We start from the raw sequence: 25,652 nt of genomic DNA on the forward strand, positions 1-25,652 counted from the left end.
TGACAAGCGCGCTGGTTTGGAAGGGAGGTGGCAGCCGGCAGTGAGCGGCCAGTCCCCCCGCAGGCAACTTCGGGGCTCTCCCAACAGAAGGGCAGCGGCGGGGGTGCCCGTGCCCGGAGCCGGCTGCCAGCGCCGGCCGTCCTGCGGCACTGCTGCCTCATGGCAAGACTTCATTTAAAAGAAAAAAAAAAAAAAAAGAGAGAAATGAAAAAAAAAAAAAAGGAAAAATCCCTCTCCGAAGCAGCTATTGCAATGACTTTCTTGGAAATCCTCCACTCTCTCATTTTATTTCTTTTTTTTTTTTCCTCCCTGGTATTTTGTACCCTGCTTGCTCCTTGGGGATTTGGGCCAAATCCATCACTTGAGGGGGGGGGGGAAGGGGTACCTGGGTGCGGACCCGGATGGTTGAGCAGGGGACAGGCGCTGCTTTCCCGGGGGGGTGAACTCCCCTTCCCTCCCCCGGTGGAGAGCATCACCCTTTCAAGACCCCCCCGAGCAACCCCAATCCAGCTCTGGCTGCTGCCTTTTGTCCCGTAGCTGGAGCGGGGAGGAGGGGGGGGACAACACACGGCAACGTACGAAAATCCGTAGCAGGTGACGAGAAGTGCCGTGCTGGCTGGGGAGGGGGTGTGCGTGTCTCCCCTTGCCCTGCCGTAATGCACATCAGATGTTTCATCAGACCCCGCAGGCCCCATGCGGTCCTGTGTCCCCCCCGCCCCCAGCAGCCCCCGAGCCCCCGGCAGTGCCGGGGCGCGCTGTGCCGGGGGCGGGGGTCCCGCCGGGGGGGGGGGGGGGGTGCGCAGCCAGGAATGTCTCCAGCTGCTGCTGCCGCCCGCTCCCTCACAGCTGTCAAAATGCACTTGAGGAAATCCACTCACACCTCCCCGAGCAAGGGTCTCCTCGGCGGGACGTGACACCGCGCCGCAGGACCATGGCTCCACGGCTACGCACCAGCAGGCACGTCCTGACACCCCGTCGCAGCCCCCCGACAGCCCCCGCTCGCCTGGGCCTTCCCTGGTGTTGTCTCAGGCCGGGGCGGGGGGGGGGGGGGGGGGGGGTTGTGCGCTGTGCCTGAGCCGTGCGAAGTTTTATTTTTATTTTTATCGTTCTGTAGGGTTTGACATCGAAACATCTTTTTTAAGATTGAAATTCTTAGCGGCGGTGCCAAGCTCGTGTGGAAATTCCCTTTTATCAACATGCTGCTGCCTTTGGAACTGCAACTTGCAGCTTTTCCTCTAAGGAACTGGCTGTGCCAGTGAGGATGTCTGCAAAGCCCCTGTGCCCCTGGGATGGGCTCTGCCCTTTCTGACAACAGGGCTATTAAAGGAATAGGTTTTTCTTCTTCATTTATACCTCACCCAGAGTGCCTGCTGGCCCTTCTTTTGTCCTTGTTCTCTTACTATTTATACTGCTGAAGAGTTTTGCTCTTTAATTGCCTTTGCCAGGTCTAACTTAGCTCAACTTTAACAATTCTCATCTCCAGTGTTCAAAGACAAGGGACTGAATGAACTCGGGAGCAGAACAGATGGAATATGGGCAGGAGAATTTAAGAGATGGCAATTTTTCTCTGTTGGAGGAAGTAACAGCCAATGTACTGTTCCTAACCAGCAAGTTTGTATTGTACATATAATATATTTGTTCCCTGGTGCTTCACAAGTGATGCTTTCTCCTGATGCCTTTTCCCTGTTGCTTTACGTCTGATGCTCTCCTGCAGCCATTCCTCATCAATCTTTCTGCCTCTTTTTAAAGTTAGAGTTTTTGGATGCGTTTTGCCCTTTTGTCTTAAAGGGATTCTGTGCATCCTCCATGTGCCAGACCCAGGGTCCCTCCCTCTGATTGGCTTCTCTAGTCGGGACTCATAGTTTCCCAGAGCGTGTCCTTTGAACCACGCAGCCCTGGCTCCCCTAGTGTGGCTCGTCCTCCCCTTCAGCCTATATTGTATTAATTGCTCCAACCAAGGTTATTTTAACATCTTTTCCTCACTAAAACCGTGCCTAAAATAGCCCCTGCTCGTGTCACTTTGGGGAAGAAATCTGCTGGCTGTCAGCATGTTGAGCGTTTCCCATCCCCTCCTGCTCAGCACACATAGCTGGGCGGAGGGTGGCACTCAGAGCTGTAGGATTTTTCCCTGCTTTTCCCTCTCGAGGTCACTTGTCAGGGTGCTCCTGGGATTAGAGGATCTGGTCCCACTCATCCCTTCCTTAGCAAGGCAGGAAGCTGTGCCTGCATTTTAAAGGTGAGTGCTGTCAGGGAAAACGCACATGATCCACAAGTCATGCTCTAGCAAATCTGGCGTCTCTTGGAGCGTGGTGTAACTCGCTCCCTGGCAGTGTGATCACTGCCAAGGTAATTTTATAGATGTTACCAATTCCAGTGATTTAGGGGCTGGTTTCCAGGGGGCTTGGGATGCCTGAATCCCAAGGCACTGAGGCACTGATCCTGCAGCTTTGCTCCAATGCAGGGAGCTTGCGTGGACTCAGGCGTCTGATTGCAGGACGGTGTCCGGTTGCGAGGCGTTTGATGATGTGTTGAGCAGTAACACTTCAGAGAGGATCACAACTCCTTCCAGCAGTTTTAAACCCCTGTTGGCTTTCAGGATTACACTCTGAGTTCCCTTCGGCTAACACACATACGTTTTACTTTTTGAAAGTGTTTCATAGTTTGATTAAGACTTCATATGATCAGGCAGTGGCATGAGCATTTTGCAACTCCCTTTAAATGGGAAGCATTTAATTGCTTGGCGTCTTCAGGGAGATGAGCTGCTTTCATGACTATTAACAGGGCTGTGTCCCTGCAAGGCCGTTGCAGGCAGGTGAAGGCTGAGGAATGCTGTGCAAGAGGCTCCAGCGCACAGGAGAGAGCGAGCACACCCAGTTACGAAGGACAGAGAGGCCGATGACTTCAAAAGGGAAGAGGATGCTGTGGGGAAGGTGTGCCAAGGTCTGGATTCTGGGTTTTCTATCTGTGACTAAACACATTTCACAGTAGAGCTAGAGTAAGCTGTGCTGTGCAGCCCCAGCAGTGCAATGGGATTTCATCAGACTTGAGAAAATAGCAAGACAGGGGAATTTATTGTTGCCTCTTCTCCTGGGTAATTTCCCCACCTCGGGGCTTAGTGCAAGGTGCTGACTTGCAAATGACACATCATTACGAAGCCAGCCCAGAGCTGCAAAGCCTTGCTGGGAAAGTGGTCAGGAGAGTGAAGGAAGCTGCCTCTTGGACTTGGTTCCTTCTGGTGTGGGACCTGCTCTGGGAACATGTTGATTTAATTCCCACAAGTTAGTTCTTGGATGGTGCAAATAAAGCTGCTGACAGTGACTGAAATGGGATTTGACACTGGAGAACCTGTTAGGCTCAGTAAATGTAGGTCTGTTGGGAAGCTTCAAAGGGTTGTATTTTAAGCCACTTTTCCCCTCTCATCATCGATTTAGTATTTTTGAATCTCTAGTAACTAGTTTTTATGATGAACAAGCAGAAGTTGACAATAAAGTCACAGAGAATGAAATGCAAGAAAAGTCAGAGCTAATTAGATTAAAAAATATACAGCCATTCTTTTCCTGATTGGTTGTATAAAACTCAAGTATTTGAGAAATGGTTTCAATGAGTTATGCACCAGGTTTAAAGGTGGTCTGACTTCTTTGATAAAATATGAACTATTTGAAAGATTTATATGAGTCAGAAATGCTGCTGAATATTTTAGTATTTAGAGCAGCAGGAAACCACTCTGAGATATTTTTAAAACAGGTATTTACTCAAGTAATTGGTTACTTTTAATGTGGAATAAGAAAACCTGGTGCAGCTATATTGGACTTGACATAAAAGACAGGTATGTAATTTGTGAGCAAAACAGGGTGGAATGTACACATTGTACCTGGGGAGGTATTTCAAGAAAGACAACTCCTTGAGACAAAAAGCCAAAACAACTGACATGCTAGGTTGCATGCCAGAATTGCTTATTCCTCAGTTAATCAGCTGTGTAATGAGTGTCCAGAAACAATCCCTTCTGCCCAGGTAGTTTAAGTTTCAACCTTCATAAGCTTTGTGGCCATCATAAAATGGATTACATGGAAGTTGGACGAAAAACACATGTTTCTGAGAACATTTTGGTTCAAATAAAAAAAAAAATGTGGCAATGTCGGTGCCAACAATTTACTACAGAATATCTGAACCAGATGCTGTTAAACTATAATTCCAAACAATTTGCCAGAATTATGTATTTACTTTATTCTTTAAGTCAAACTAAAGTTATGTGTGGTTTTTATTACTTGTGGGTATAAACAAAAATATGATACAATTGCAAGTAATATAAGGCAGATAATGCCCAACAGTCAGGATTTCTGTGACTACTGCACTAGCTAAAGAAAAATGGAAGTTCTGTTGCTAATTATGTGTGACAGGGTCATCAAAATGGGGTTATTGAGATCGAGACGTATCAGACTGCAGTCTGCTTAGTCACCAGATAAGAGCTTTGGCCAAAAGCATCTCTGTTTCCCTTTTTCTCAGAGTAGTACATTTTTTTCCACCTGAGAGAATGGGGAAGAGATCTGCAACAAACGGAGAGTTACAATCTTAGCTAAAATAATATATGGAAGGGACTCTTCTTAGGAGATACTTGTAGGCAATCTCCGACTTGCTGGTTCTTATCCAGATGAGCTGCTCTCTGATGGTTGAAATGACAGACATTGACGTCAAAATTAACATCTTGAAAGGATAGAGTGAGTTTTAGCAGGAGTTTTTATGACATTACATGTCATTCAGGTTATAAAGACTTGAAGCTGGCACTCCCACAAGCTGAAACAATCTTTACCTACTGTCAAGAGGCTCTCAGAAAACCTCAAATAATTTCCTTGTGTGAAGTGGCTACCTCAGTCAGCTGCAGCTTGACACAGAGAAGTGCTGAACATGCTGTAACACCCGTATTCCCAGGTCGAGTCCAAATCAGCAGGGAGAAAAATACATCAGCAACTAGAGAAAAGAGTTTCAATAAGAAGCCTTGATTCAGAGAATTGTTCAGCGAAGTCACCAAAACCAAATCCCCCTGTGTGCTATAAAGAAAAGAAGAATCTGCAAAAGATTTGCAGTGGAGTCTCTGGTTTCATCCAGACAACGGCCTGCTGGGACACAGCAAGCTCCATCTCCTGACCCAGGGCTGCAGTGCCGGATCCTGCTTGGAGGAGTGTGGAAACTCACCACAGCTCTTCTGCAGAAATCCTGTTTGATTTTGGGAAAGAACATGCCTTCACAGGGAGCAGAAAAGAGTTCTCTGGGTTGCCCATCTGAAGACTACATGGTACATAAAGCATGTCCTTGTTTTACATGATTCAAGGTTCACACGTGCTTCATTTTGGGCAGGATCAAAACCCAGAGGTGAACTGGGTGAACACAAGATGGTTTTGAGTTTTTTAACCCACCAGATCCCAAAGCAGTAGCTACAGGATAGATGAGAATTACCACTACAACATTAATGCCAAAGTCTAATGCAAATAATTTAATTAAGTGTCATGGCTGACATATTTATCAGACACACCCAGCTTATGTGTGTTTACAATGCAGTTACTTGAGGCTGAAGTTAAAAATGGGTGAGATTTGCTAGTCCAAAGGTGTCCTTCTCCTTTGCAGTGCCAGATTCCTCCAATGTTCTGATTCCTCTGTTCCTCCTCCACTTCACCTCCTGAAGGAGCCACAAGTGATACTTGCAGTCAAAGTGGATGTTGACAACATTTTTTTTTTGCTCTGGAAAAAAAACTATCTTGGCATTCCTGGCCTTCCAATTCATACTAACCCTACCAGCTTGTGGCCGGACCAAAAGAAATTTGCTACAGCCCATTGTGCTGGGACTATCAGAAACCCAGGTCAGGTAACGGGACTGTAATTCCGTGGGGCTCGCCAAGAAGGAAACATGCCAATGTAATTATAGTGGTAATTATAGCACTGTAGTCACCGCCCACAGAGCACGACTCTGCAGAGTACAGTGATTCCAGAATCAGAATCCAAACAATATAATGCTCTGAAATCGCCCTACCCACCGGTCCTGGCTCTCAGTTGGGTCGACCTGGGACTGACAGCAGATCTGCCTCTCCTGGGAATGGCCATGCAGATGCCAGCAAACACACACCAAATGGGGTGTTTCCCTACCTCTCCTGTGCTTTTGCCCCACTGATTCACTTCAGCCAACAGCTGCTGCTGAAATTAAGGGTCAGGTTTTGTTTTCGTGTTGAACCCAACAAATTCAATGCAATTCTGAAGGGCAGGTAAGAGCAGTGAGACAGAAAAGATCTTTGCAGCCTAATCTTGGGCTTTTGTGGGCCTTTCATAACCACATTTCACTTTGTATGTGTAGAGGATCTTCCCACTGCTTTGGGACTTCTCAGTCAACTCAAACAAGACCTAGCCCATAGGTCCAACTGTTCCCATGGCCTAAATGCAACTGCTTGGTGGGACCTCTTTTTCCACTCATATGTGATCTGGTAGATGCTCTGACACACAGCACAGCCTGTAAACCATGTTGGCTTTGAGATACTTGCATCGAGGACCTACATGACACAGTTTATGGGTTTGTACTCTTCCTGTGGAATAATGAGTACTGTGAGTTGAAATTCACATTAAAAAAAAAGCCCAAAACACACTTTTAATTAAATAGTTAATTGTCAAGCCCAGACAATGGAGACTAAAAAAATTTCAGAGTTATGAGCTGGACTTGCAGACAGTGTGTAGAAAAAACAGGGCTCAATGTAGTGATCAGAGTCATGGAGTTGTAGTCCTGCTCCAGTTGCCAATATTGGAATGGGCAACTTAAAATACAAATTAGGGTCCTGCTGCTGTCATGGAACCGACTCATCCACTGGGACCACTTGGATGCAGGAACTTGCCTGAGGCCTTTGTTTTGGAGGGCTAATGCTGTTTTCAAGTTAACCTTAGTTTTTATTCACCACCATGTAACTTGCAGTAACTTGCCACTATGATGCGCATGCTGCCTGCATCACCCGTATCTGGATTTATTCTGAGCACCATTTAATGTGTTTTTATTACGAGTAGTTAAGATTAGATTGTGCTTGCAGTGGAAGCCTTTTATTTTGCAGTGCTGTGGTGACGGGAGCTCTGTCCTGGTGTTTGTACCTTGCCGTGTGCTTGCTCCAGGGACACTGTGCACAGAGTATCCACAAATGTTCCCGCCTGCTTTCAGCGGGATCTGACGCCAATGAAAACACATTCTTTGAAGAGATAGGTAATTACTTAAAACATTGTCTAACGTTATAACAGGACCAATAGGCTGTTTGAACCAGTTTAGTATTCATAATAACACATGGTTCAGAGCTGACTAAAAGGCTATAATTCTTTTGAGGGGTTCCACTGACATAATAAACCACCAGAGCTCAACTAGTCAGCAGAAAGCTAGGACTGGATTATAGCTGGGCTCATCAGCGTGGGACCGTACATGGTAGTTTCTCATGACTGCAAAGGGATTATTTCAGAAGTTTGTTTGGTTTTTATTCTTCTTGTTCTGAATTACTCTATAACCCAAAATTGAAGAATTGCTCTATGCTATTTTCTGTGAGAAAAGTCCTCATAGATAATATTTGCTGTCTTCTCTGTCCTAGTGTAATCAGATTTTAATCTGGAAATGTGTCCATGAATGCAATTCAATTCTTTTATCCTCTAAATAAGCTATGGTACCATATGCAGTACTGTACAACTCTAACTGCATGTCTGACTGGTGCAGAGATGTCCCCTCCTGCAGTCATTCTTCCACTTGCTTAACAGTTTTGCCCATCTATGGACCTAGACTGGACCCCATACTTACTGAAATATATTGTGTATATGGGTTTGGTGGGTCCTTTCCTGGGGCTATTTCGGCTACACCCATTTTCATAGCCAGTAGTGGGTTCCATAGTGCCAAATATGCTTTGATTTTTGGTTGATGTCATATTGCATTTAGAAGTAGCTAGGGAGCATTTCAAAACAGAGATCTGTTTATATAAATATTTATATGTAATTTTTTGATAGCCTCAGGAAACTGAGGAAATAAATAGGCATGGAAAAAATCATAAGGGTATTGTTTATGAATATAGTCAGATGATAATAACAAGCAGAACGAATCCACTGGAGAGGCAGAATTGACATGATGGATGCTAGCTCTAATACCATGTACTGAACTTTCAGTACATCTTGTTTTAGACTTGATATTTCTTGAAAATCCACAGGAATAAATTAGTGTGTGGGTAAGAGGTTCAGACAGAGCTGACTTGAGGCTGGAATGTGCAGAACAAGACCACAGACAGGGTGTCCATGGTCTTCTGCTGCCTCCTGGGACTCCTCTCTGCCTGTTCAAATCTCTATGTTTAGTCAAGTGTCTGTTCTGATAACTGATGGCAATTTGGCCGAGGTAAGTGCTGCCTGTGCTTTTGTGTCTTCTTTCACCAGCAGCTTTTCTGGGTGCCCTGAGAGTGTCTGCTGAGGTTAGTCTGTGTCTATAATGTCCCCAGCAGGAAGGCTGGGATTGTTTCTCCCCAGTCTCCTGTGACACATGAGGTGTTTCATCCCAAGTGGAAAACAGGCTGTCTGTGGCTCAGATGTGGAGCAGACCCTGCCCCAGGGGTGCAGAGCAGACTGGAGGGGGACACAGCTCCCTGTGGTGTGTGGCTGGTGACAGGGCTCCATTCAACCTGTCTCACCCTTGGCTCGGGGAACATGACGGAGAATGGGCACAGCAGCTTTGACACTGTGAGAGTCTTTTGGGGAAACTGCAGGGCACAGACTTGAGACCAGTACAAGTTGCACTGAGGCCAACCTCGGCTTGGATGGCACTAGGATTGGATTGCCAGGAGGTTTTTCAATAATAACAGCAACCGTCCGAACGAGTGACACAGTAATACTCATTTATATGATTTATGGGAACACTGTATGTAATGATTCCAGCATATACAAGCAGGACTGAACTTCTTTTTAGCCTCCTGAATAGAGGCAGTTGTGTAATACCCACAGGAGCTTAGTACTTGTAGGAATATCCGGCACTGCCTGTGGCTGGAGGAGCTGTTTACATCCATCATTTCAACTGGCCCCATTAGGAGTTTTTGAAAGCAGCAAAGAAATGTCACTGGTGTTGAACCTAGAAGACCAGGTAGCCTGCTATCTACCTTACATTTCTATGTTCATCTGCCCTCTTGAGTGGTGTAGCCAGTCATGGCGATGTTGTTTGTATTTGGGTCTAGATTATCAGTGAGTATAGAGCTCGTATTGTCTTGGCTGGGCCCATCATTGTGGGCAGACTGTCTGACTACAGTGGGTTGAGTCCTGAGATCATACCAGCAATTCTTCTTCCACAGCCAGTCTCCCATTATAGGCTGCTGGAACACACTGGGGTATTTCCAAATTCTTTTCTGCATCTGCCTAGACGGGTTACGGAGTTCCCTCAGCATTTGCCTCTGTTTCAATGTACATGCATGGCAGGGTCCATGTGCTAAGCAGGACAAAATCTTTGGGTTTGTATTTGCAAAAACCAGGCTGTTCAGTTCCATCATTGCTGGGTAGGATTTGTTATATAGGAAAACCATGGGGTACCAGCACCAGAGGCTCCCTCAGAGAGTACACAGGGAACCGCTGGAGATGTACATATCTGTATATAGTGTGTCCGTATACATTCCTCACTGTGTGCCTGGAAAGCAGCACTCAGCACAGGTGTCCTCAGCTGGCTGCAGAGCAGTGAGAATAGATTCAAACTGGTCCTGTGATAGTGTTACACAAGAACAAGTCAGGGGGTCCGAGTTATATTTTGTGTATCAACAGACCTAACAAAAGAGAGGAGAATATGGATTGGAGGTTTGGATCAGCTTGAAGTCCTTTGAATTCATATACATGAGAAAGAATTAATTTTAGGTGATTTTAACTGTCTAAAATTCATCGAATATTCCTTTTTCCAGTCAAGAATCTCTGTTAGCTGACATAATAGTTCTGTGCCTCTTCTGTGAAGTTTTGAGAAAATCTGGACAATTTCCTGAAGCTTACAAACAGCTCCATCACCTTACTGTGCCAAAGTGCGTCTCCTGAAATAATCAGATAATTAAATCTCCTGCCAGGAGGATATGATTTCTCTGAAATTGATGTCTAGTCCCTGAAAATTTAATCTTTTGTCTCATTAAGATGATTTGGAGTCTATTATAATCCTACCAAAAGTTCCCTCTGTGTTTTAAAGGCAGAAACAACATAACCTAAGTGAGCATGTTTTCATTTCTCAAATCTTGGGTTAGATTGTGTGTCATTCTCTGATGTACATCTTGAACATTTATGGGTTTGAATGACTTTCAGTGGACTGAGGTATCACTGTTGTACTTTGATATTTGGGTACTGCTTTAGTTTGATGGCACTGTATTGAAACATATTTCCCTCTTGTTGTTCTGTCCTGGGTGCTGCTACACGGGGTAACAGTGGGTTTGTTTGGAAATGAAGGTTTCAACAGACACTGCTTGTGCCCAAATGTCTCTTGGCATTTCTTACTGCTGCAGTTGGGTCTGCTGAGGGCAGTTTAGGTAGTTGCCTCTGGCCGTGCTCCAGGATGTGATTTTCTCTTTTCTTGCCATCCGACCAGTGTGATGATGACAGACCTTCTGGAGAGCTCTCTCTGTTTTAAGTGCAGTCTCATTTTGAATGAGGGCTGGGTCCCAACTTCGTTCTGGAGAAGGGACTAGCCTTTCATGGGAGCCACATTACATCCTTTCTCTTCCTTCTGCTGTTATGTCTGCCAGCCTTTACCTCACTGAGCTATTTCAGAGCCAGCCTCTTCTCTTGTGACACCAGGTACCACTGACCTCTGTCCCCATGACGTGACTTTCCACCAGACACTACTTGATTATGTCATTCTTCTGCAAAATTTGGTCTTTGGACCAGCATGGACTGGTCCAGCAGGAACAGCTGATTCCTGCCAGTCAGCAGAAATGTCACAAACACATGGAGAATCATGAATGGGTTTCCTGAACAGGCTTTACCACAATTTTACTCAGAGCCCACATGGGGAGAAGTTCATCTCTGTCACCCTGGAGTCACAGTGGGGGAACCATGAGTTGCCCCCAGAGTCAGCACTTGTTATTCCCACCCACTGGAAATGTCCAGTAGAAAACTTAGCACAGTTAACAGACAGATGAACCCCCTCCAAAACAACACCTTTCTCAGTTAATTTAACTATAATTCACAGTGGTAAACCAGCAGGTAGCTGAGGTGGAGGTCACTCAGAACCCCACAGCACTAGAGACAGAGATAATTTTACTTATATATTTGTATAATATATTATTATAGAGACACAAACTTCACTAAGAACTGGATTTCTCCTTATGTGGCTGATAATTATAGTTTATTTACTTCTTGCAGTTCCCATGTACTTCAGCCATGCACGTTTTCTGTGGACCACAGTTATTTCTGATCAGCAGTGTGGTTTTCAGGCTGCCACTGTCGTACCTTTGATGGCAGCTGAGTGGCCAGTGTTTTGCCTGGGCCTTGGGGACAGTTGCTGATGGTCACTCTGCTGCTTCAGCAGTTTCTAGTTTTCCCCATGTGGTTTCCCCACACTTGGGCAATCCTGTCACTGGTGACCTTTTCCTCTGTCCTGCCTAGAAATGGCATCTGGCCCCAAACCCATGTGGGAACAAGATGGTCTCCTCTGAGCTGTGGGACACCTACCACAAGCTTGCACTTGGGCCTCCTCCAGTTTTTAGCCAATTCACTAACAATCCTTTCTGGAAGGGCTTTATTCTACAGAGATGATAGGAATGGAAATTACATACAGATGGGAATTAACAGCCTTTGCTTTAATAAGACCCCCATTTCTGCTTCCTTGGGGGAATCTGGCTAATTTAGGTTTATTCTGTACCTTTGTTTTCTTCACCAATGCAGATTTTCAAGTTCCTTTGGTCAGTTGTTCATGACCCGACTTTTCACAAAAGCTTTTCTAATGGAGCCCTTGTAAGAACAGGTATCTTTTTCCATTATGAGTTTTGCATTCTGCTCAGTACAAGCCGTTTCCCAAATCCATTGCTGGGCTGAAGTGCTCCATCAGGACGTACCAAACCAGTCTCCTTGTTGCATGTTATGTGCCAGGTCCATCTCCTCCCTCTGTCTGGCATTTCAAGCCATTCTCACTGTAGCTGTCTGCAAAACTTGAGTCCATGGAGGGAACAGAGGGAAAAAAATATTTTACTAATAGCTATCGCTAAAGTATTTTGGTGTAAGGAGACCTAAAATCCTTCATGAATATTACAGTGGCTTCTCAACAGGCCTCCAGTCCTCGCAGCCCCCATCTGCTGTGCTTTTTCAGACTTCAGTTCATCTGCTCCCTCCTGCACGTCTTCACCAGTGGAATAACTTTTTCCTAGCTGAAAGCCTTTGCCAGCTGTACTAATACTTGCTTATAAATTTGCTTACAGAGATTTCACAATTCCAGCAGGCAGGACTTTACTCTTAGCCCCTGCTTAAAGTGCAGGCTGAAATCCTGAACTTGGCCCTTTCTGAGAAATAATTTCTTTCACTCTGCAGACACACTGCAGGGAATGTTCATTCCCCAGTTCCAGTGTAAACCAGGCAGTATTCTATGAATTGCAGCTAAAAAAAAAAGTAGATTGTATTCTTTGCAGTGAAATAAAAAGAAGTTCCTCACAACACATTTCCACCTTATTAGAACAGATTATTTTTGTGGTGATTTAAATCTTGGGGTTAAGCATACTGTGTTGGGCAAAGTTTGATAATGGGTGCTGGTGTTATTCAGCTGATCCTGATGGATCATTGCCTACTCAGTAGCCATTTACCTGTTTATCATCTTTTTCCACCAGTTTCCTTTGAAGGCTCTGAAGCAGGAAACTGGCAACATCCTTTGGGTAGTGCTTGCAAAGGTTGTATTCTCAGGGCAACTTAGAATCATAGAACGGTTTGGATTGGAAGGGACCTTAATGATCATCTCATTCCACCCCCTGCCAGGGCAGGGACACCTTCCACTAGACCAGGTTGCTCCAAGCCCTGTCCAACCTGGCCTTGAACACTTCCAGGAACGGGACATCCACAACTTCTCTGGGCAACCTATGTCAGGGCCTCACCACCCTCACAGAGAAGAATTTCTTCCTAACATCCAGTCTAAACCTACTCTCTGTCAATTTAAAGCCATTCCCCCTTGTCCTGTCACTCCAGGCCCTTGTAAATAGTCTCTCTTCTCTTTTCCAGGCTGCACAATGCCAGTTCTCTCAGCCTTTCCTCAGAGGAGATTAATGAAGTGCTGTTAAGTACTGAATCAGACCGAAAGCAAAGAACTCTGTCAGAAACAGATGCAACACATCTGCTGAGGAAAGTGTGCTGGAGGGAGGAAGCGTGTTCCTGCTTACACCTGCTGCTTGGACAGTCCCCTGAAGTCCAGGCAGTGCACAAGAGAACGTACCACAGCCTGCCTGGGAGCAGGGCTGACTCTGGTGCAGCATCTGTGAGAGCAGTGCAGCCACAGGAAACCCAAACTCAGCTGCCCACTTGCTGCTCCACCTGCACAGCTCCTGCCTCTGCCAAGCTCTCGGGTGGGGGATGGAGAGCAGGAAGCTCCCTGCTGGGCTGCCCACAGAGCAGCCCTGTCCCTGCAGCTTCTGCAGATGTGCTAAACCATGAAGTCATGGATAGCAGCAAATTTGGAGGGGTTAGGGATGGGGAAGTATAGAAAGGAAGGAGGAGAGTCTTCATTCAGTCCTCCGTGACACCTATTGTCTGTTCTTTCTCTGCCTCTTCAGCCTTGGGCTAATATTTTTCCATATTAATAGGAAAATGTACAGGTTTGCTTCTGCAGTTATAACCCTGATTGTACAAAAATGGAGAATTATCTTGGATTTAGACTCTTACTTTTGTCTCTGTGAGTTTATTTCCAGGATCAGGGTCTCTTGCCTACTCAATCATTTGGATTGTCAACCCAGTAGGAATCAGTGCTATAATGATTAGTATAAAATCTTTCTCTCTATTTTGTAACTTTTAAAAACTTTTTATTTTAAACTGGGAGTTCTGGTGTTTCTGTGCACCATTTGGACAAGGATTTTGTTATTTTTAGCTTGATTTGTCAGGGGAGATTGTGTTTATTGCTGTGTTAGTATTGTGACTGTAAAGGAACAGTATGTTTTCATCCGTGATGTTCCTTTTCTGAACAGATCAATCTCAGTGAACTCTTACTCAGCAAATTATGTGGGTTTTACTAAACATTTGCTCAGAAAATACATTCTGTGGTTAGATACACTGGCATGTTCCCTGAGATGACCACACTGCAATAGTACAGTCAGAGCTGGCCTGGGATATAGGGTTGTGGGGTTGACTGTCAAGCAAGGACTTCTTGCTTATTTATTTTAAAAAATTGGGTAAAGCAAAAGGGTAAAAAATAAAATCATGCTTTAAAAAGTATATGAAATTTAAAGTTATTTATATTTTAGTTCTCCGAACCTTGACAATGTCCTTTTGAGAGCTCTATGCCAAAAAAAAAAACAACAAACCTGTTTAAAAAAGCTGGAGACAGAGAGCCAGTCCTTCCTGAGGCTCTGCCAAAGCCTCTAGTAGAGGCAGACGCTGATGTCAGAAGAGAGCTGCTGTGATTGTCTTGTTTCCTACGTGTTTGACAATAAGTGTGACACCATCCCTGTGCCCAGTACAACTCTGTTGGAGTTTTCCATTGGCTTTGGTGAGAACTGGCCAAAGTCCTAAATTTGTCTAATGTGTTAATGTGTTAACTGTGTCAAAAACTTTGCAACACCCTTGACTATTGTACAGCTGATGATCTATGAGATGATAACTGTATCTGAGTAGGACAGACGACCACAGGAATTTCTCTCAGTGTCTGTTGCATTGTTATTAAAGACAGAACTAACTGTGACTCTGACAGTGCAATTTCATTAAACAACAGTAGATTTTCCAGGAAGTTAAATTTTGGGTTACCATTTAATCACCAATCCAATAAAGTGTTGTTTGAACAGAGAACATTTTGCCTTTAACTGGATGGTTATTATGTTTAAACGTCATATCATTTGCTCTTATTATTTTTGGTCAAGAATGAAAAACAAGTCTCTGGTTTGTGTCCAAGCTTTAGATAAAGAACATCATAGCAGAAAGTAAAGGAGGAAAGCCCAACACATGCTCTTATCAAGGGGTTTATTGTTAAGGGTTGTGTGTGTATAACAGGATGGCTTAGACATCTAATTTGCAGTTGTAGTATTTAATGGGTATTGCATAATGAATGTGTACAGCAGTTGTATCTGCAGGGCATTTCTTATCAGTTCTAGGACATTATTAAGGCAAACAGTCCCCCTAAGTTAAAAATGAAGCAATGTTCCACTCTTCATCTTTGTTGATCAAGCCTGGGACCTGTGCCTTTTCCTTTCTCAGTGCAAAACAAAGCCATGTGTTTTTTGGTGAACTTTCACTGCTGACAGGTTTTATACTGTAAAAGTAGAGCTTTTGTGTTTTCAAGAGCTACAGTCTCTCAAAGCCCTTGTAGCAAACATGGTTGAACCCTGAGGTCCTTCCTTAGGCTTGACTCTGCCTCCCGATCACACTGAGCTCCAGTTGATTTAAATGGGAGTCTTGCTTAAGGAAAAGGGTGAAACTTGGGATTCAGAGCAGTGTGTTCTGTGAAAGGACGTTCACCCATAACCTATATTGCCTTGGCAGTATTGTTTTATCTAGTATATCTGACACACTCACTGCTTACGTAAGAAAGTAGTTTGTACTGTCAACAGCTCTGTTTAACCTTTAATAATAAAATTAGTAACTTAAACTAAGAGGCCCAAGTCCTGAGGCCCATATTTGGGTAAAGTTTCCATTGAAGCCAATGGTCATTTTGCCAGGGATAGGTCTGGAAAAGCCCTGAATTTTGAACTCACAATTTACCCCAGCAAGCTTTTTCAGTAGCCTCTGCTTCTGCTCTACAAAGAGCAACTGCGACTGCAGTGGCAGGGACAGGAAACGTTAGAGGAACCTTTCTGTACTTTCCATTTAATGACTTTATTGGACAAGATGTCTGACAATACCAGGTTTTTCTAGTTCTCCTTTTTATAAGCTATCTAATGCGCGGAAACGTCAGTTCTGGGCATATGTTCCTGTCCCTGGAGTCTTGTTCAGACATTAGAGGAACATTTTCTGACTCAAAAGATAAACACTTCTGCTGGAGTTCAGGGACGGAAATTGTTTTCATCGCAGCAGGTGTTGCCCATTAGTTCTACTAGAACTAAAACCCTAAGCTGGGCTTTAAGCGAGATGCATAATCAAGCTCTTACATCATGGTGAGATGTACCGTACTTGAACCTTTTGCTTGTTGAGACTGTATTTCCTCCAAGAAACATCCTGTTTTGCAATCCCCCAAATTCCCCATGTGCCATACAGCATTAGGGATTTCATCACCTCCTGGGCACACAGGCTATGCTTTCTGCAGAAGACCCATAGGGAGGGAGAGACAGAGAGCCAGACAAGTCAGAGGTTTCCATATTTCCTGATAGGACCATGTGATCCATGAAAGATGGCTTTATTTTTATTTCCCCCCCCCCTTCACTTCACACTGTTTCCATTCTAGACCTGAGTCTGACTTGCAGGCTGCTGGAGGCTGCTGATTGCATCATGCTGAGAAAATGATCATACTCTCCTCAGTCCTGTTCAATTGTTTCAGGTCCCATCTTGCTTTTAGTGGTCTTGGCTGCTTTATTTTCATCCTTAACCCTGCAGTTACATCTGAGAACAGAATATATTTCTTAGTAGTTTTTCACTTGGCATCTTCACTGTAAATCTTTAGTTACATCTTTTGGACCTAATTTGACTCACCTGAATTCAATAGGGATCGTTAGTGTGGGTTTATAAAGAGGTTTACCAGAGCTCAGGGGGTGCCAGCAGGCCCTGACTGGCTCTACCTGAGCACCCATTCACCTCGTGCTGCATTTAGGCTCTGCCCCTGATGCTGTGGGGCTGTTGTGCTGAGTCTTGTGCCTGGACCTTCTGGCTTGATTTGGATTTGCCTGGGTCCCTGGAATTTGTCTGACCCTGCTTGTGGCTACTGGACCTGCTGACCTCGTGCCCAGGTGTTGGGGGGCTGTGTCTTCTCTAGCTGGGGAAGCACCCTGCTCTCATCTTTTGTCCTACTTGTCTGTCCCTTGCAAAGCATCTTTCTTATCTCCTCCCTGGCTGTGGGAATTAGAATGAGGGCTTCAGTTGCTACAAACACTTTCAAGAGTGATTTGGTCTAAGAACTGCTCACTTATTATATTTAGTACAGCTGACCTTGGTTGTGGTTTAAAACCTGTTTACAGCTCTGCTCCCTTTCACAGGTTATGCCACAACTGTGGTGCTCGTTAGTGAGCAAAAATGTTCCACTTTTCTAATTTTACAGTCAATTGTATTGGTTTATCTGATACGTAGAGGAAAATGGTCTGGATTTTTTTTTCCTTAGGCACATATATTTGCTTGTGTGTTTGTTTGTTTCCTTATAGCAAGAGAAAGGTATGATCATAGAATCATTAAGGTTGGAAAAGACCTCCACTGAATCCAACCTCTGACCAATCCCCACCTTGTCAACCAGACCAGAGCACTGAGTGCCATGTCCAGTTGTTCCTTGAACACCTCCAGGGGTGATGACTCCACCACCTCCTTGGCCAGTCTCTTCCAATGCCTGACAACCATTTCCATAAAGAAATTTTTCCTGATGTCCAACCTGAACCTCCCCTGGCACAGCTTGTGGCCATTTCCCCTTGTCCTGTCCCCTGTTCCCTGGGAGCAGAGCCCGATCCCCACCTGGCTCCACTCTCCTGTCAGGGAGTTGCAGGAAGTGAGAAGGTCCCCCCTGAGCCTCCTTTTCTCCAGGCTGAGCCCCCTCAACCCCTCCTCACAGGACAGACTCTCCAGACCCTTCTCCAGCTCTGTTGTCCTTCCCTGGACACTCTCCAGCCCCTCAATGTCTCTCTTGCGTTGAGGGGCCCAGAACTGGACACATGACTTGAGGTGCCTTCAGCAGTGCCCAGCAGAGAGGGACAATCACTACCCTGGTCCTGCTGGCCACACTATTTTTGATACAGAATGATAGTTACAGACACTAATTCACTGGATTATCACTGCTTAGTCACCTATAGAAGTGTAGTTAAAATGGCACTGATTCTGCAGAGCACAGGGCAGAGCTGTAAAGAAAAGGTTACCCCTGAATTTTCTTGGTGAAGCTCATCAGGACCGTAATCATCTTTCAGAACTTACGTGCCTTATGATCCAACAGGTGTGTGCAGGGTAGAGAGAAGCAAAGAAAGATAGATCTTGGCGTGCTCATCCTAAATGAATGTCCTTTCAGTGTTACAGCAGAATGAACCCGTTCGGGAGCAGCACTTTCCCCTCATCCCACTAGAGGGTGGGTGCTGGTTGGACAAAGCTTTTGCTGGAGCTCTGCCTGCTTGGCAAGGGCACAGTGGGAGCGTGAGCATTAATTTATCACCTAACAAGGGTGGTGAGGCTGCCAGAACTGGCAGTTGGTACTTCAGAAAATATTCAGCTTGGGGATGGATGCAGACGTTTTCCCTCTCTGCTTCAGTCTCCGTAATCAGGAGATGTTCTGAGTATTAATAATATATAAAGCGAGTGAGCCAAATGTTTTTTTATTTTTAGTAGCTTAAACCAAAAGTGTCTATACTTTGTTTCTAAATTAGTTTGAAAGTTCTTCGTGTTGGTGTGTTCTACCAGGCTCACAGGCACAGCATTTAAAAAGTACTTGTTTCAGGGATAGGAAAAATAGAAGATTTAATAGATCAGATTGTATTTTCTTTTGGTTTAATACTTGCAAAATCATTCACAAAATCATTCACAAAAAGATATACAAAAACCCAGTCCCCTTATCACAATCTCCACTTTAGAAATGAAGCATGATTTGTACTTAGAATAAATCTCAGTTTAGAAAGGATATGGTTCATTGTAATAGCCATTAGTATAATCTCAACAACTTCCCTGAACTCTGCTTCAGACACAACAGGCCATAAGATATTGTTTCAGGTTTTTAATATTTTTATTTTCACCTGATCTATTTGTTTGCATTGTAGGAATGAAAATGCAACCTTGGGTTAGGATTGAGCTAAATAATTTTGTAGCTGTACTATATAAATCACGTCCAAGACAAGGTGGAATAAAGTTAGAAAATAATACATGTTTATGAAGTCTGGGGGGAGAGAATTTGTCTAAAAAGAGATTGAATAGATCAACATTAATTTGGTGTTGAATAGGCAAGGAAGGGATTAGAGCTCTGTGAAACAGGGAAAGGTTCAAATAATAGTACTATGAAACTACTTTTTCTGTAAGAAAAGATATTAATATGGGTAAGAATGGTAATATTACTTTTTGGAACAAAGTTGAAATTATTTGTAAAGTCAAAGACTTGATTTAAGAAAGGGATGTTTAGTTATATTATTCAAGCTAAAATAAAGGGACAAGAAGAAAGGACAATCCTCTGACTTTGACATATGTTTCTTTGACAGCCCCTGACAGTCTTTCATATCTGGGATAACATATTGCACAGTTGTGTGTAACAGTGGAGTTTTTCCCTGGGTCAAGGGCAAAGTATTGCACAACCAACCCAGGTGCCTTGCAGGCTTCGTGGATCCCTTATTAATCTTCTGTTCCAGCATCAATGTTGGCCCCTGCTGGAGACAGGAGACAAGGAGAAGATGGATCACTGAGTCTGTTCTGGCGTGATAGTTCCTATGTTTTGTTCCATAGAAAGGGTTGTGATCAACAAAAGCATTGCCAACGTAGGTCACTTGCCAGTTCATGAGCAATGGGATTGCTTCGCTGGTTTGTGCAGCCCTGGTTGTTTTTGCTTTATTGAAATGTGACATTGGCTGACAGCTCTGTGGGATCTCACATATGGAGACTTTGCTCCACAGGGATGGGAGAAACTGGACAAATTGTAGAGGGTTTTCACATATGGGGCCAATTCATGCCTGATGAACCCCTGTGGAAGCTGTTGGCGCTGCACCAGCCAAGAGGCTGACCCGTCATATCCACTGATTCATTGTGGTGCTGTTTGTCATGGTTAAAGCACTTGAAATTTTCCCCCTAATGGGGGACCATGCTGAGTTTCAGCATGTATTACTCTGCTGCCCGCCTGTTTCTGTTGTTGCTGGATCTTCTGGAGTTGTTTGTGTTTGTTTAAAAGGAGAACAGTGAACTAAGCTGGTGGTTGAAGCGGTAAATGTGGTTTAGCTGGATTATAAAGACATTTGACATTCTTTGTCACCTTAAATGTGTGACGTGAATGAGTATGAGAACAGGCCATGTGGATAAAGAGGAATCAGATGACAGAAATGAGACCAGAGTGGTGGAAAGCAGAGGAGATGGGAACACCATGGGGATTTGTTCAAGGATGGTCTCAATTCATCCTGTACCCAAGTGACTTGTAAGAAGGCAGCACTGCTGCAGCAGGACTACATGTCTGCATAAGGTGGCACCCTAAGAAGATGACTGGGGATGGAGGGGAAAGGAACATAGTGGGATTTGTGGAACTGGGAAAGGAATTCCAGACCTTTCAGTTGGATTAAAAGGTCTGTATGTGTGTCAGGGTGGGGAAAGCACCCCTAGTCTGTAGGGCTAGATCTGTGTTGTGCCTGATTAAATGTGGCCTAGTGGACTTGATGGGCCATATTTCTGGTGTGTTAGAGAAGCTAATGAGGGCATAGATGTGAATATACAACTGTTGTACTGTTTTCCCAAAAATTTATGGCCATGGTTTAGAAAGCAAAGGAGTGAAGATGTTTGTGTGAGTGATTTAGTCAAAACAAGCTCAAATCTATTGTTATAAGCAGGCTCTCAGGGCATAATGTGGGGCTTGTTTCCACTGCTTGCAGTGTGTTGTGGAGGAAGAGACTAGATGAGGAAAAGTAAAACTCCATGAAAAATATAAGTGTGAAGTGAGAAGAGTAGCAGGGCCATAGGCCCTCAAGGAGAAAACCAGAGAGGCATCACATCTAAACAATGTAAGATGCTTCAGAATGGGCTGAAATGGTGAATAATAATCTGACAAAAGATTGAGAGTTGTGTGGGTTTTTTATTTACTTTTTTTTTTTTTTAGGAGAGCTGGCAGAAAAGCAGGAATACTAATGGAGAGAGCCTGAGAAGTAATGGGGACAGTGGAAGGAGAGGGTGTCTCAGGGTGGTGAAGAGAACTGGAGACACCTTTCTTTGTAGGAAGTATGCAAAATAATGAGACCCATCCATAATTTCACTATATTTCTGAGCACTTGCTCTGGTTGTTTTATGTGCTGTGAATTTTGGGCAGTGGGAGCAATAGATCCCAAAAAGGGACTGTGACTGTGTCTCTAAGTCACTACCACCTAATGCTTGGCTGGGAGCAGCCTTCTCCCAGTCTTTACTAATTGGACAAGGAGAAACAGGAAGATATGTTAAGCAGATCACATGATCTGTCCAGTAAAATGCCATGGCAGTAAGAGCATCCATTCTTTTGTGCAGAAGTGCCTACATTGTAGCAAATTGTAGTCAATAGCAGACAGTTGCTCTCTGCCTACACTTAAGCTCGCATGTAAATTTTGAATAATAGAATCACAGAATTATTTGGGTTGGAAGGGACCTTAAAGATCATCTTGTTCCAACCCCCTGTCATGGGCAGAGACACATTCCACTAGACCATGTTGCTCCAAGACTTGTTCAACCTAGTCTTGAACACTTCCAGGGATGGAGCACCCACAGCTTCTCTGGGCAGCCCGTGCCAGGGCCTCACCACCCTCACAGGGAAGAATTTCTCCCTGATATCCTGTCTAAACCTATTCTCTGTCAATGGGAAGCCATTCCCCCTCGTCCTGTCACTCCAGGTCCTTGGAAATAGTCTCTCTCCATCTTTCCTATAGGCTTCCTTCAGGTACTGGAAGACCACAATTAGGTCACCCCGAAACCTTCTCTTTTCCAGGCTGAAAAGAGCCTGGATTTTTTGTTTTAGGTCAAATTGATTTTTTTGCTTTTGGTCCATATGTTAGCCCTGGTATTGTGTATAGATGAGTGTAGCAGACCATGGAGAAAAGCAGTTGTGATCATGCAGATCCCTGCAGTTCCAGAATAAACCCAATTTATTTTTTTCTGAAAACAAGGAAGACTTGTGAACATTGTATGTGAAAGCAATGAAAGCACTGTCTAATAATGAAGATTTCTGCTTTTGTGAAACTTTATTCTACATAATTTGGAGGAGGAACCTTGACAAGTGTTTGCTCTTTCTCCATGATTTGTTTGAGATAGAGGCTGGTGAGATTTTAGTTTGGAATCAGAGAAACGTGAGTGTGAGCCAGGCTTGACATATAAGTGGTGTTAGACGTGTTTGTAGGTGGACCATGAGAGAAGTGAAAAGCCAGGAAAGAGAGGGAGGACACAGCTGTGAGATGCAGATAAAATGGAAGACATTTTAAATACTGAAAATTGGCTAACACTGAGGGCAAGCAAGGTTCAGAGTCAAGACTATGGGTCCCTCTTAGAAGCAGGAGGTCGAAGATTATGGATATTGAGCTATTCAGAATTAGCACCCTCTTCTCCTGAGTTCTGCTGACTCTTTTATGTCTTATTTTGTCATCATTTTGTGGTCCAGAAACTTAGAGCCTGTTTCACACTCCTTCCGCTGAGCACAGCCTTTCCTAGGACACCTCATGGACTGGAACACTCCAGCCCCCAAGCAAGCTCCCCTCCAGCTCTGCCAGGAGTGCTCCAAAGGGCAGAGTTACTCCTGTAAAGCCACTGATGTTACACCTAGAGATGGATTTTGCCACTGAATTTGAGAGTGTGTGCATTCAATGTGCAAGCTGGGCATTATAAAAACTAGTAATAAACCAAAAAATGACTGTATTATTGCCTTCCACATCTTGCTTGTGTAATCTGCCTGCAGACAATCTGTAGACAATCTTCTCTCAATCTGGAGGTAGTTTTGGTTTCACATATATGGTTTTTGATGGGCCACCTCCGTCAGCCACTATGTGTTGGAGCTGTAAAAATAAGAAAAATAATAATTTTGCTCCCTGAAAGCCAAATCAAACCACAGTACAGATCTGACAGCTGTCCAGGCAACTGAAAACAATCAGTCATAAAATGCCTTTAAATCAACAAACAGAAAACCAAAGGAATATCAAGTGAGATTAATCACTGTCAATTGTTCCAAGGTTTTATAACAAAGGGGCAGGAGGAGGAATTAGTCTTGCAGACTTTACACCCCTCCTTCTTTCTTTTTTTTCTTCTTAAAGGGCAACAGTTATCCAAGTCAGTAAAAATGAGGTAATTATATTGCAAAATTCCTTGGATGAGAATGAGTTTTAGTTCTAAAATCTGAAGCTACATTTACCCACAGCAGAAAATTGCTGGAAATAGGGTGAATAGCAGCTTGCATGTTTATTTTTCCTAGAAGAAAACAATTGACTCTTCAGAACTTGTTTGGAAGTGACTGAAAACAGATGGCAGTGGAGATGATCTGCAACCCAGAAGCATCAGAGTGGTTATGGATTCCTGGGGGCTTGTGTTTTGTTTGTCTGCCTTAGGCTTAAGCAAATACAAACTGAACTGGGAAGCAAAAAGGGCTTTTCAGGAGTTCTCAATCACTGGTACCTCATACTGAGAGAATGGGAATACAGATGTTAATTTTTTCTGCTGTGATTATTAATTAGATTGTTGTGTGCTAGGGGCTAGGTAGAGCTGACTATGCCTTCCCCAAATCGTAAAAAAATTATATTCAAATTCTGTAGCAGGAGGAAAAAACATGTGCAAAATTTCCAGACAGAAGCTTCGTAAAAAGGGGACTCTCCAGTTTTGCTCATGATGTTGGCTCAGTGGTAGATCTTCCTGGTAATTCTGACAAAGTTAATTTGTACTGCAGTAACTCCAGGTGTATGTGATTGTAATGCAGTACTGCACCAATAATTGAAAAAAAAAAAATCTCCCTGTAGTCTGTATGAAGAAGCTCTGAATGAATCTCCCAGTGTTATTTTGAATCCTCTGTGCTGATGGGGTACATCAGAAGACAGATGTGCTATGGAGATTGTTTTTCTTTATCAGAGTAAAGCTATCTGGGCAGTATTTGAATAAAGTAACTTTTTCTATGATGCTTTTTCAATGTTAATACACCAAGAATTTGGACTCTCTTGCCAACAAGTAAAGGCATTAAATGGCAGTCACACTGTGTTTTTTCTTGCCAGAACATCCAAACCAGGCTTACTATTTTTCCATTATCCACTGAGAGCAGCGATGTAATCACTCTTTTTCTGTATTCTGTGTATATACACTGGACATGACACGGATGTTCAATTTATTTTATGTATTAGTCTTCTGTGTTTGTGTTAGTTGCTGCATGGTTTTTACCAGTTTGTCGACAGCATTGACAGAACCAGGTACTGCTTCAATTAATTGTGCAGCCTGAGGACACCCATGACTATGCTTTTCCTGATACAGAAAAGTATTTAAGCAAATGCTTAGTGATTAATGATTTCAGGTTGTGAATAGTCACACTGGGTTAACAGTGTCCTGTATTTAAAGGTGAGCTCATATGTCTGTGCCTTGCTGGATCAGGGAGCAGGTGCATGTTTTGACAATACTGTTTTCTTACAAATTTAAATGATGCTGTGAGGAGATTCCAGAGCAAACTCCAATTTTCAGGATAGACCTGTAGCATAGCAAACTACCTGAGATCTGAAGGTGGAACTGTCACTTTTTTCATCCTTAGTTTCAAAGATGAAGATGGTCCAGACCTGACTGCCCATGCTGCAGCCACTGGGGTGCTTGCAGGCTTTCAAGGTTTACTGAGACAAGGTTAATTAGTGTAAAGTTTGACCTCTTGCCCCCCACTTTCTCTCTCTGAAGTCACAACTAAGCCCTTGTGCCTTTTTATTTACCTTGCATTTTATCCCTCTTTGTTCTCCTCTCCCCAGGAGCCCAGTTCTCTCTTCATGGCTTCGGTCTCTCTCCTTTTTTTCTTCTCTTGTTGTCATGCTGAGCCTCTGGAGTTCTTTTTACTGAAGAAAGGCTGGAGTGAAAAGTCCCCACAGCCCAGCTCTCGCATAATCTGATCTGAGCTTAATCCAATTTTCTTGGCAGGGAGTTTTATAGCTGGGATGGGCAGCCTCAGCAAAGCAAACCTGGCCTGGCTGTACTGTGACATACTTCTACCTTGTTGCATCACAGCTGGTTTGGTCCAGGCCAAGAAGGTGTTGTAGGTTAAGGTTTATAAGTGAACTAAAAATGGATGGATAGCCTGTAGAGAAAGGGCCTTGCATCAGCCTCCTTCAGAGGAAGAAACTGGGACTGGGCAATTACAGGCAGAGCAACATGTGAGATTTCAAGGGCACTGAGGGAGTGGGTTGTTCCTATGCAAGTCAGTGTCCTTGAAGGTTTCTTCTTAGCTCCACTCATACTAGTGGAATCTCTTAAGAGGGCATCCTGTGACCCCTGAATATGCTGGCTGCTTCTCCCTGCCCTCCTCTGAGGGAGTGGAGGGCTATGACTGTTTATGGCATCAGTTGGAAAGATTGATGGGTTGCTTAGATGGATTTAGAGGAGATCCAACAGAGCATTTTAATAAATCACCTGCTGAAGTAGCTCTTAATTACTGACATTCATGTTTCTTCCCCTCACATGCAGTATGATGAGGATGCAGTAGAGCCATGAGTCCA

The 25,652-nt window shown here is 44.0% G+C and overlaps 1 long non-coding RNA gene across 1 annotated transcript; it reads right to left on the reverse strand.

Annotated features, from left to right (window-relative positions):
* Positions 1–22,756: 22,756 nt before the first annotated feature.
* LOC113947275 lies at positions 22,757–25,109 on the reverse strand. Its single transcript, XR_003527667.1, has 2 exons — positions 24,876–25,109; positions 22,757–22,982 (listed from the first exon to the last, which is right to left on the reverse strand). It is a non-coding gene; the product is annotated as an uncharacterized LOC113947275 (long non-coding RNA).
* Between the last annotated feature and the right edge of the window lie 543 nt (positions 25,110–25,652).

The sequence above is a fragment of the Corapipo altera genome, unplaced genomic scaffold (assembly GCF_003945725.1).
Source record: "Corapipo altera isolate COAL_440 unplaced genomic scaffold, ASM394572v1 75, whole genome shotgun sequence".
Classification (NCBI taxonomy): Eukaryota; Metazoa; Chordata; class Aves; order Passeriformes; family Pipridae; genus Corapipo; species Corapipo altera.